Below are 11,607 nucleotides of genomic sequence, written 5' to 3' on the forward strand. Positions count from 1 at the left end.
AAAGAGACCAATGGAATCAAACTGAGAGCTCAGAAATCAACCCTCACATTTATGGCCAAATGAATTTTGACAAGTGGGCAAAGACCACTCAATTTCTAGTCTCTCCATCAAATGGTGCTGGGAAAGCTGGATCTCCATTTGCAAAAGACTGAAGGAGGACTCCTATGTCACACCTTATGCAAAAGTCAACTCAATGGATTTTAGACCTAAGTATGGAGGCAGAACTATCAAACTCCTAGAAGAAAATGTAGGGAAGCATCTTTAGGACCATTGGTAGGCAATGGTTTTTTAGACTCTACACCCAAAACACAAGCAACAAATGAAAACATAAATAAATAAATGGGACCTCACCAAAATTAAAAAAACAAAAAACTTTCACATCTCAAAGGACTTTATCATGAAAGTAAAATGAAAACCTACACAACGAGAGAAAATATTTGGAAATCATGTATCCAATAAAGGATTAATATCCAGAGTATATAAAGAAATCTGTCATCTTATGGGCAAAAGACTTGGATAGGCATCTCTCCAAAGAAGATATAGAATGACCAAAACACATATGAAAAGTTGCTCAACATCCTTAGCTATCAGGGAAATGTAAATCAAAACCACAATTAGATGCCATTTCACACCCACTAGAATGGCTACTACTAAAAAAACAGAAAATTACAAGTGTTGGAGAGGATAAGGAGATATATGAACACTCATTAATTGCTGGTGGCAATGTAAAATGGTGTAGCCACTGTGGAAGACAGTTTGGCAGTTCCTCAGAAAGTTAAATATAGAATTACCATACGACCTGGCAATCCCACTTCTAGGTATATACTAAAAGAATTGAAAGCAGGGACTCAACAGACAGTTTGACATTTATGTTCATAACAGCATTACTCACAATTGCCAAAAAAGGGAAGCAACCCAAGTGTCCATTAATCAATGAATGGATAAACAAAATGTGGTATGTAGATACAATGGAATATTATTCAGCCATAAAAAGGAATGAAGTTCTGATACATGTGACAATATGAATAAGCCTTGAAGACATCATGTTGAGTGAAATAAACTAGACACAAAAGGACAAATATTGTATGACCTCACTGATAGGAAATAATTGGAATAAGCAAACACAAAGAGTCAGAACTAGAATATAGGATAACAGGGGCTGGGGTGAGGATAGGGAATAGGAGATTAAGGCTTGCAATGTACAGGGTTCCTATATGGAACAATGGAAATGTTTTGGTAATGGATGGTGATGATGGTAGCACAACATTGTGAATGTAATTAACAGTACTGAAATATATATCTGAATGTGGTAAAAAGGGGAAATGTTAGGTTGTGTATATGGTCATAGAGTAAAAATAAAAACATAAAAAAAAAACAAAATGAAACTGCTCTACACAGTGAACCCTGAGTTAAACTGTGGGCTGTAGTTAATAGTACAATTATAAAAATGTGCTTTTGTCAGTTGTAACACATGTAGCACACCAATGCAAGAGGTTAATAATAGGGTGGTATATTAGTTAGGGTTCTCTAGGGAAACAGAATCAATGAGAGGTGTCTATAACTATAAAATTTATAAAAGTGATTCATGCAACTGTGGGTATGCATGAGTCCAAATTCTGTAGAGCAGTCAGCAAACTGTCAACTCCAAGGAATATGTCTGATGAAATCCTCAGGAAACGAACCAGCAACTTCAATGAACTCCTCAGGAAACGCTTTGCTGGGCAGCGGAAGAAGAAGTGAAGGTCATCTATGTGTCTTGCTTATAAGTCTTCGACTGATTAATTGGATTAAATGCAGCCAATTGCATTCTCTCATTGTGGAAGACATGCCCTTTGATGAGTCATCAGTCACAGCTGCAGCAAATTGACTGATGATTTAATAAACCAGCCTGTTGGTTTATTGACCAGCCACAAATGTTCTTGCAGCAATTGTTAGGCCAGTGTTTGCTTGACCAGACAGCTGGGTACTATCACCTGGCCAAGTTGACACATGAACCTAACCATCACAGTCCACCCCTTGGCAACGTGGCAGTTATACACATCACCTAAAACCATACTTTATCTCTAAGTAGATAACAATAACAGACATATATTTTGCCTACCAATACTCTGCTGTGCAGCATACAACTGGAAATGCACTAAATCTCTCCAGAATAGGGTGCAAGTCCTTGGGTGACATTAGTTCTTAAAATTGATTTCCTTTAGCTTAAATACAGCAAAATGAACAGTACAGGTTATGCCATATGATAAGGGGATAAGACAGAGAAGAAAACAAAGATATTTGCTTTACAAACAAACATAATCATAACAAAAAAAGGAGGAAATATTCATGCCATCATAGTCCTCGTTTCTGTAACTGGTCATGTGACGGTAGTTCATATTTATCACTACCTTCTTCCACTACCCATTCCATGTTCCTTTTACCCTCAGCAAGCATTTCAGCTGGCCATGGTTCTTTGCCTGGTGGGGTGACCCAAACCTTCATTTCTGAAGTTTCTTGGCCATTGGTAGTCCTGCCTGGATTGGGTTGTTGCAGTTTTCCATTGACTTTAATCACAGGGCATGGTAGAACTAAGTGACGCCCTAGGGGATCTCCTGTATTCCAGGAAAACTCTTCTTTACTTCCATTGTGTAGTTGCAGTGCTATTTCCCCTTGATAGTCAGGATCAATCACCCCAGCCAGTACAGTAATCCCCTTCCTTGCCTGTTGATTCAGAGGCAAAAGAAGACCAAAGTGGCCAGGTGGCAGTCTCAACTTCCAGTTCAATGGGATTATTGTTGTGTTTCCTGGTGGAAGCACTCCTCCTTTTGGAACCAAGACCTGTAGACCAGCAGAGCTTAAGCTTGCAGGGACAGGAAGCAAAAATTTCCCTTGTGGATCACTAGTAGTGATAGTGAGTGGTGCCACTCCTGTTTCCACCCCTTGATTCCTGGACCCATGAATCCTGGCTATGAGAGAAACAGCACCATTGAGTGGACGCTGATTCAGAGCATACACAGCCTCCTGGAGAACACTGCCCCAGCCCTGCAAAGTATTGCCGCCTAGTTGGCACCGAAATTAAGTCTTCAACAGGCCATTCCACTGTTCTATCAATCCAGCTGCCTCTGGATGATGGGGAACATGGTAAGACCACAGATTTCCATGAGCATGTGCCCATTCCCTCAATTCATTTGCTGTGAAGTGGGCTCCTTGGTCTGAAGCAATGCTGTGTGGAATACCATGACGGTGGGTAAGGCATTCTGTAAGTCCACAGATGGTAGTTTTGGCAGAAGCATTCCATGCAGGGAAGGCAAACCCATATCTGAAGTATGTGTCTATTCCAGTAAGAACAAATTGCTGCCCCCTCCATGAAGGAAGAGATGCAATGTAATCAACCTGCCACCAGGTAGGCTGATCACCTTGGGGGATGGCGCCATATCGGGGACTGAGTGTGGGTCTCTGCTGCTGGCAGATTGGACACTCAGCAGTGGCTGTGGCCAGGTCAGCCTTGGTGAGTGGAAGTCCATGTTGCTGAGCCCATGCATAACCTCCATCCCTACCACCATGACCACTTTGTTCATGAGCCCATTGGGCAATGACAGGAGTTGCTGGGGAAAGAGGCTGATTGGTATCCACCAAACGGGTCATTTTATCCACTTGGTTATTTAAAATCTTCTTCTGCTGAAGTCAGCCTCTGGTGAGCATTCACATAGGACACAAATATCTTCATGTTTTTTGCCCACTCAGAAAGGTCTATCCACATACCTCTTCCCCAGACTTCTTTGTCACCAATCTTCCAATCATGTTCCTTCCAAGTCCCTGACCATTCAGCCAAACCATTAGTAACAACCCAGGAATCAGTATACAAATGCATCTCTGGCAGTTCTCCTTCCAAGCAAAGTGAACAACCAGGTACACACAAAGTTCTGCCCACTGGGAGGATTTCCCCTCACCACTGTCCTCCAGGGACATCCCTGGGCTGCAGTGCTGCAGCTGTCCACTTTCCAATGGTGCCTGCATATCGTGCAGAACCATCTCTAAACCAGGCCCGAGTTTTCTCTTCCTCAGTCAACTGATTGTAAGGAACTCCCCAAGATGCCATATCTGTGGGCTGGGAAAGAGAAGGTAAGGTGGAAGGAGTGGGGGCCATGGACATTTGGGTCACTTCCTCATGTAACTTACTTGTACCTTCAGGACCTGTTCGAGCTCTATCTCGTATATACCATTTCCATTTTATGATGGAGTGCTGCTGTGCACACCCAACTTTATGGCTTGGTGGGTCAGACAATACCCAGCTCATGATAGGTAACTTGGGTCTCATGGTAACTTGGTGGCCCATGGTTAAGCGTTCTGTCTCTACTAAGGCCCAGTAGCAGGCCAACAGCTGTTTCTCAAATGGAGAGTAGTTATCTGCAGAAGATGGTAAAGCTTTACTCCAAAATCCTAAGGGCCTGTGTTGTGATTCTCCTATAGGAGCCTGCCAAAGGCTCCAAACAGCATCTCTATTTGCCACTGACACTTCCAGCACCATTGGGTCAGCTGGATCATATGGTCCAAGTGGCAGAGCAGCATGCACAGCAGCCTGGACCTGTCACAGAGCCTCATCTTGTTCCAGTCCCCACTCAAAATAAGAAGCTTCTCTGGCCGCTCAGTAAATGGGCTGTAACAGCACACCTAAATGAGGAATATGCTGTCTCCAAAATCCAAAGAGGCCAACTAAGCATTGTGCCTCTTTTTCGGTCATAGGAGGGACCAGATGCAACAGCTTATCCTTCACCTTAGAAGGAATATCTCAACAGGCCCCACACCACTGGACACCTAGAAATTTTACTGAGGTGGAAGGCCCCTATATTTTTGTTGGATTTATCTCTCATCCTCTGCCATGCAAATACCTTACCAAAAAATCTAGAGTAGTTGATACTTCTTGCTCACTAGGTCCAATCAACATGATATCATTAATATAATGGACCAATGTGATGTCTTGTGGGAGGGAGAAACGATCAAAGATCCCTGGAGACAATATTATGACATAGGGCTGGAGGGTTGATATAACCCTGAGGTAGCACAGTGAATGTAAACTGCAGGCCTTGCCAGCTGAATGCAAACTGTTTCTGGTGGTCCTTGCTGACAGCAATTGAGAAAAAAGCATTTGCCAGATCAATAGCTGCATACCAGGTAACAGGGGATGTATTGATATGCTCAAGCAATGATACCACATCTAGAACAGCAGCTGCAATTGGAGTCACCACCTGGTTAAGCTTATGACAATCCACTGTCATCCTCCAAGACCCATCTGTTTTCTGCATAGGCCAAATAGGAGAGTTGAATGGGGATGTGGTGGGAATCACCACCCCTGCATCCTTCAAGTCCTTAAGAGTGGCATTAATCTCTGCAATCCCTCCAGGAATCTGGTATTGCTTCTGGTTCACTATTTTGCTAGGCAGGGGCAGTTCTAGTAGCTTCCACTTGGCCTGTCCCACCATAATAGCCCTCACTTCACGAGTCAGGGAACCAATGTGAGGATTCTGCCAGTTGCTGAGTATGTCTAATCCAATTATGCATTCCAGCACTGGGGAAATAACCACAGAATGGGTCCAGGGACCCACTGGACCCACTGTGAGATGGAACTGAGCTGAAACTCCATCAATCACCTGACCTCCTTAAGCCCCAACTCTGACTGGTGGACCAGAGTGACATTTTGGGTCTCTGAGAATTAATGTCACTTCTGAACCAATGCCTGATAATCCATGAAATATCTGATCATTTCCTTTTCCCCAATGTACAGTTACCCTGGTAAAAGGCCATCGGTCCCCCTGGGGAAGGCTGGGAGGAAGATTAACAGTATAAATTTTTGGCAGTGTAACAGGGTCCTTCCCCAAGAGTACCCAGTCTTCCCTTCATTCAAGGGGCTCTGGATCTGTAAACTGTCTCAAGTCTGGGAATTGATTAAGGGGCCATGACTCTCTGTTTTCATAATTCAAGGGAGACTTTTGTTCACGTGACCTAGAATTCTTCTGCCTATATAGTTCAAACAAGAATTTAGTCAATTGCCCATCTATTTTACTACTTGGTACTCCATGATCCACTAGCCAATGCCATAAGTCTCTGCGAGTCATAATATTCTGATTGCTGCTTTGAGCCTGTTTTCCATTATGGTAGCCATGCCCACCTAGTCTGTGGCAATTAACTGCAGCCACTTGGCTTCTGCTGACTTGGGACCTGATTATCCCCATTGTGTTTAAGGATTCCAGCTCAGTGACAGCAGTTCCTACAGTAATATTTGACCTACAGAGATGGGCGACTACAGAGCTCTTCAGGGATGATGGAGCTAGTCTCACAAATTTATTCCTTACAGTCCTGGTAAAAGGTGTGTCCTCTGGACATTCCAGGGGTGTGTGAGCAGGTCTTCCATGATAAATCCACTCTAACATTCCAATCTCTCTAAGCCTTTGAATCCCCTCCTCCATATTGTACCAGGGCAGTTCTGGCATTTCAACCTCTGGTAATGCCAGCCACCTTTTGATCCATGTTTCAGCCAACCACCCAAACAGACTGTTAATGCCCTTTCTAACCCCTTGAGCTACAACATTGAATGCAGAATCTCTGCTTAGTGGGCCCATATCAGTAAATTCAGCCTGATCCACCCTTATATTCCTTCCACCATTATCCCACACCCTTAATATCCATTCCCACACATATTCCCCTGGTTTCTGTCTGTATAAATTGGAAAACTCATGCAGTTCTTTTGGCGTATAGTGTACTTCTTCATGGGTCACACTTTGTACCTCACCCTTCAGGGTCTGTTGGGACTTTAGTCTAGTTATAGGTCTGGAAGCAAAGACTGGTGGTGGGGGTGGGTCATGAAAAAAGTTAGAATTATCCCTCAAGCCATTTACCTCAGGACATTCTGTTGCATTTTCATCTCTTAAAACAGGATTAATCTATCCAGACAGAGGAGTGAGGGCTGCTTCCTCAGGAGTGGTGATTACAGGATTAGCAGGCACTGAAAGGTTAATCTCCTTAGGTGGGGGTTGGATGGCAAGCTCCTTAGGGCAGACTGGAAGTAGGGAAGCTGTTTCCTCAGGACAGCCCTTTACAGGTAAATCTAATAATGACTCAGCAGAATCCAGGGTTCCAATGTCCTCACTGCCATTATTATCAATCCATATGCCCCCATCCCAAGTTTCCGGATCCCATTCTTTTCCAATCAATGCCTTTGCTTTAACAGCAGACACCCTGAGAGGCTGAGATTTTAGTTTACGTTGAAAATCTGCTACTTGCACAATGAGAGTCTGCTTCTGGTTTTCATAAACCCCAAGTAAGATTTTCTTTCAGGGCACCCATAGAAACCTTTACATCTTTCATATGGCATTTAAGTTTTGAATTTGAAGCCTTTAGCTTCAAATTTTATCCAAAGTATCTAAGAGCAGCCAGCCAACATCATTATACCTCTTAATTCTGCAAAATTCTGTGAAGGTGTCGAATACACTATCACCCAGAGCCTTGCTTCATACTAGAATATGATTAGGAGAATCAAATGGTGCTATTTTGTGTATCTCCTTTGCCAACTCATGCCATGGACTGTCAGTGCCCTCTTGATTATTGGAAATAGTCATTAGTGCCTCTGAATCTAATCAGAGTAGAAAACAAATTGTAAAAGCCCATTTTAAGATTCTGTTTCTCAAGAACCACTACCGGTACCAAGTGGTATTAGTTAGGGTTCTCTAGGGAAACAGAATCAATGAGGGGTATCTATGACTATAAAATTTATAAAAGTGACTCACGCAACTGTGGGTATGCACGAGTCCAAATTCTGTAGAGCAGACAGCAAACTGTCAACTCCAAGGAAGATGTCCGATGAACTCCTCAGGAAACGAACTGGCAACTTCGACAAACTCCTCAGGAAATGAACTGGGATCTTCAACGAACGTGTTCGATGAACTCCTCAGGGAATGAACGGGATCTTCAACGAACGTGTTCGATGAACTCCTCAGGAAATGAACTGGCAACTTCAATGAACTCCTCAGGAAGTGCTTCGTTGGGCAGCTGAAGAAGAAGTGAAGGTCCTCTATCTGTCTTGTTTATAAGTCTTCAACTGATTAATTGGATTAAATCCAGCCAATTGCATTCTCTCATTGTTAAAGACAGGTCCTTTGGTGAGTCATCAGTCACAGCTGCAGTCAATTGACTGATGATTTAATAAACCAGCCTGTTGGTTTATTAACCAGCCACAAACATCCTTGCAGCAATTATTAGGCCAGTGTTTGCTTGACTAGACAGCTGGGTACTATCACCTGGCCAAGTTGACACATGAACCTAACCATCACAGGTGGTAAACGGGAATCCTGTATTTTTGTTGATGATTATTCTGTGAACCCACAACTTCTGTAATAAAAAAATGGAAGAACTGAATAGTTCCACTCCAGAGAAAGAAAGTAATAGTGACCGGATGACTAGTCAGAGGCCTTTGACTTGTGTACCAGTCTCTTTCAAAATAGAAATGAGAGTGGAATAGAGATGGAATCAAATAGAACAGAATAGGGAAGAAATGGGCTGACATGAGCATGGTGGTGGGAACTCTGAGTAAATAAGAAATGATGCCCTAAATTAGCCAGCTGAATTTACACCCACAGGCTCCAGGCACTCGTGTGCAGGGGTAGTAACCGGAAGAAGCTGGTGGCCTGCTGTGCTCAATCTCCACGCTATGCAGTGGTGGGTTCCAGACTGACCCTTGGCGGGGGCAGAAATGACATCCCCGCAGCCCCTGCCTGTCAGGAAGCCCCAGGTTTCAGTATTTGTCAAAGAACAAGGGCAAGCGAGCTGGGCTGTTAATGTCTTGCTGAAGTCCCCAGCACTTGCGCAATGTCACGGGCTCTAAAGAGAAAGGCTCTGATGGTCAATCTCATAACAAAGAAAGGGAAAGTGCATTTTCTGAGCATCTTTGAAAGTACATTGCCCCCACTTGTCACAGGTGTCTCAGTGAGGCAGTGGTATCAAGGTGAATGGGCAAGGGCATTGGCCTCAGACACACCTGGGTTCAAATGCGAGCTTTACTTTTCAGCTGTGTGGCCTTAGACTGATTGCTTAACCTTCCTGAATTATTTTTTTTCCACCTGTAACATGGAGGAAATTGTAGCCCCCATATCAAAGGATTTGTGCCAGTTTGAATGTATTATGTCCCCCAGAAAAAGCCATATCCTTTGATGCAATCTTGTGGGGCAGACATAATAGTGGGGATTAAGTTGGAACGTTTGGATTAGGTTGTTTGCATGGAGATGCGCCCCACCCTACTGTAGATGATAACTGATGGGATATTTCCTTGGAGGCGTGGCCCCACCCATTCAGGGTGGTCCTTGATCAGTGGAGCCATATAAACGTGCTGACTCAAAGAGATGGAACTGAGTGCAGCTGTGAGTGACATTTTGAAGAGGAGCAAGCTTGCTAGAGAGGAACGTCCTGGGAGAAAGCCATTTTGAAACCAGAACTTTGGAGCAGATGCCAGCCACGTGCCTTCCCAGCTAACAGAGATTTTCCGGACGCCATTGGCCATCCTCCAGTGAAGGTACCCGATTACTGATGTGTTACCTTGGACATTTTATGGCCTTAAGACTGTAACTGTGTAGCCAAATAAACCCCCTTTTTATAAAAGCCAATCCATCTCTGGTGTTTTGCATTCTGCAGCATTAGCAAACTAGGACAGGATTGTTGAGATGTGTGCCAGTTTGAATGTATTATGTCCCCCAAAACGTCATATTCTCTAATGTAATCTTGTGTGGGCAGACATATTAGTGTTGATTAGATTGTAATTCTTTGAGTGTTTCCATGGAGATGTGACTCACCCAACTGTAGGTGATAACTCTGATTGGATAATTTCCATGGAGGTGTGGCCCCACCCATTCAGAATGGGCCTTGATTAGTTTACTGGAGCACTATATAAGCTCAGACAGAAGGAGCGAGCTTGCTACAGCCATGAGGGACACTTTGAAGAACACACAGGAGCTGAGAAAAGAGCTGCAGCCTAGAAAGGAACGTCCTGGGAGAAAGCCATTTTGAAACCAGAACTCTGGAACAGCCACCAGCCATGTGCCTTCTCAGCTAACAGAGGTTTTCTGGACACCATTGGCCATCCTCCAGTGAAGGTACCCAATTATCTATGTGTTACCTTGGACACTTTATGGCCTTAAAACTATAACTTTGTAACCAAATAAACCCCCTTTATAAAAGCCGATCAATTTCTGGTGTTTTGCAAAAAGGCAGCATTAGCAAACCAGAACAAGGGGATTAAGGGAAATAGCATTTGCCAGGCACTGTAAACAAGGCTTACCATTTCTCTAGTGTGGCAGTGCTCAAAAGAGAGAAGAAAAGCCCTAATAATGGTATATATTTGTATGTACTGTCTAGTCTTCATGGCATTTCCTTGCTCATTATTTTACTTAATTAATTAATATCCATGAGGCAAATATTATAAATATTCCATATTATAGTAAAAAAGAAACTCTTAAAGAAATTGAGAGCTCCTCCGGGAGGGTGGACTGCTTCTCGGTGTGGTGGAGCCAGGATGGGGTGTTGAAGGTCTTCTCCAGCTCCAGGTCTGAACTGCCCAAGCGCCCAGCAGGGTCTGGGCTGGGAAGCCCACCTGCTTCCTTTGGTTGAAGAGCAGTGCTCAAATCACAACCCTCCCACATAGGTTCATTTTCGGGATTGACGATTCAGTATGTTAAAAATTAACATATTGATGCTAGCTTCCCTTTAGGATTGCTCATCATTTCAGTAGTGCTCAACCCTGAGATAAGGATGTCACTGTCACCAACTGAGGCCCCGGGCAAAGGCCGTTCCCTGAGGCGGGTCGGGTAGTGCTGATGGAAGACGACCGTTTCCTGGCTAGGGCTTTGTGACTCCATCTTTTGACTACCTAGACTATATTCACAGAAGAGTGCGTACCCATAAAACCATAATTCCTAATGATGACCCCGAGGCACTGAGGTGCTTTCCTACTCATCAGAGCAAGATGAAATGAGATGTGGTTAGGATGCTTTGTTGCACTCTTTATAAATTGGCAATAAATACATGCACTGAAAATTCTTCACCTAAACAACCTATTTTATTAGTCAGCATGGTCCACTCCCCTGGCCGAGCTGGACTGCACCAAACACGAGACAGTAGGACATCAGCAAAACTCTGATACATTCAGCCAGGGCTACCTTGGGACCTCCTCTCACTGTTAAAAACATCAGCTTCTCTTTAACTAAGCTCCCTGAAAGCAGAGATGCGGTGACAAACCCTTTCCTGGCTGCCGGGCTTAGACTGATTACTGGAAGCAGCAGGGACCTACCTACCTGCTGGATATGCAGACACCACCAGCTGGCTCAGGGCTTAACAAGGAAGCACCGGTATCACCTGCTACCCTCGGAGACTGCTTTCCTAAAAATGGAGAGAGACATTTCATGTCTTTGGGTTCTGAGGGTGCTACCGATTTCCCTCTCCTGAACCTCATCCCCAAACCCAGATTCTGTGCTATGTTGGGTTCCCTTCTTCACAGTAAAACTATTTCACCTGCTCAAACGTTGGTCTCTTTGTCTTATTTTTGCTTTACACCTGGCCTGTCTTGCTCACTTTTTTATCCCCATC

At 43.9% G+C, this 11,607-nt stretch overlaps 1 pseudogene; it reads right to left on the reverse strand.

The window, feature by feature from the left end:
• Window positions 1-2,334: 2,334 nt before the first annotated feature.
• On the reverse strand, window positions 2,335-5,795 carry LOC119507009 (annotated as a pseudogene).
• Between the last annotated feature and the right edge of the window lie 5,812 nt (window positions 5,796-11,607).

This window comes from Choloepus didactylus, chromosome 12 (genome assembly GCF_015220235.1).
Source record: "Choloepus didactylus isolate mChoDid1 chromosome 12, mChoDid1.pri, whole genome shotgun sequence".
NCBI lineage: Eukaryota > Metazoa > Chordata > Mammalia > Pilosa > Megalonychidae > Choloepus > Choloepus didactylus.